Source organism: Octopus bimaculoides, chromosome 9, assembly GCF_001194135.2.
Source record: "Octopus bimaculoides isolate UCB-OBI-ISO-001 chromosome 9, ASM119413v2, whole genome shotgun sequence".
Classification (NCBI taxonomy): Eukaryota; Metazoa; Mollusca; class Cephalopoda; order Octopoda; family Octopodidae; genus Octopus; species Octopus bimaculoides.
The window spans coordinates 51,869,221-51,871,015 of NC_068989.1; positions in this window are offsets into that span (position 1 = coordinate 51,869,221).

Sequence of the window (1,795 nt, forward strand, 5' to 3'; positions counted from 1 at the left end):
CATTTTTATGAATGTATTACTTCCATTCCGTTTAACATGGTATCAAGCGATGAATGCCAGATAAGATGGTTATTGATGTAATGTATACAATATTTGAAATAATATCCTGTAGCTACTAAATATGTTAGCTTAGAAATTCAGATTTTATCAAATCAAGCATTTTGAGATGTTTATCGTAATATATAGCATATATTATTTAATATTCTTTGTTATCTCAGTCAAAATACATCTTCACAGCGTTTCCATTCCTAATATATAATTAGTATTTACCTCTAAAGAATATATTTATCTATTCCATAGTAATGGAATATAACTCCTTTTTAAAGAAAAAATAATATTCACTATTAAAAGATAAATGTAGATGTTTTCACGTTCCTATAAGCTGTCTCAGGAAAAAATAAAAAAACATTATTGGTATTAATTTATTTAGAAGTGAACTTGAAATGTCCAGCTAAAACATAATGAGTAAGTGAAAATTCAGCTTCATTTCCCATATACAATCAAGGTGTCTTATATTATTTAGTGTGTTTGCGTGTGTCTGTCTGTGTTTGTATATATGTGTTTATAAATGTATGAATCTATCTTTCTATCGATCTGTGTTTGCATACATACGTCCGTATCAATATAAATACGCGCAGCTGCCTGATAAGAAATTTGTTACTCAACCAATTGTTCACGGTTCAGTCCCGCTGCATGGCACCTTCGGCAGTTGTTTTCAACTTTAGCCTCACACCTACCATTATGTGTGTGTGTATATATATATATATATATATATATATATATATATAATTTTGATTCTGTGTATAAAATGCTTTCTTCAGTTACAGTTGTAATAGTCATTAGTCATTCATTGACTTTGTCATATAATATGTAAGACATTATTTACGAGTATTCAGATATGAAAATAAAGCCGGATTATTCATCAAAGTCTTACAGAGAAAGTAAATTTGCAATGACCTCTGTTTCGCGGATAACGGGATGTGAAAGGTTTATTAACGATTACAGTATATTTGTGACTATTGTCTTCTTAAGATTGACATTTATATGAAAGTTCTTTCATTATAAAATACACTGTTATATATACATTATATAGATATAAATGCACACACATATATTGGTATACATGTACATATACATACATACATGCATACAATATTTGTAATGGTGAATAACACATATTTAATTCAGGATTATATCATACTAATGGCGACGCCTGTTTCCATTTCATAATCGTTTTTAAATATAACAAATGAAAATAGATCCAGTTTTGAAAGATGTGTATATTGTACAATTTCTAACTGTTGGCCGTTGAATGACGTAATTTGAGATTAATTATCTCTTATTCTTCGTTCTTATTTAAGTTTGTATGATATTCTCCGAAAATTGTCGAAATGTTTTTACATGGATGCAAACTCTATGAGAATTTTACGTGTCTCAGCACAGCGACTAATTGCTTAAAATATAACAGCCTGGATTTATAAATCCTTAATACTTGGTATAACATGTATGGATGTATGTATGTATGTATATATATATTTGTGTGTGTGTGTGTGTGTGTGTGAGTGTGTGTGTGTGTATATACATACATATATATATATACACAAAATATGAGGTTCACAAGTGATTTAAACGATTAGGTAAGCTAAGTGCTGTAACGGATATCCCAGAAATAGCTGTAAGACTTCGAATTTTTTCCTGTAATAATAATGCATATGAATTGAGATGTTTGCCTTGCCTTAACGTTTGTTGTCATCTTTAACAATGATAAATATATATATATATATATATATATATA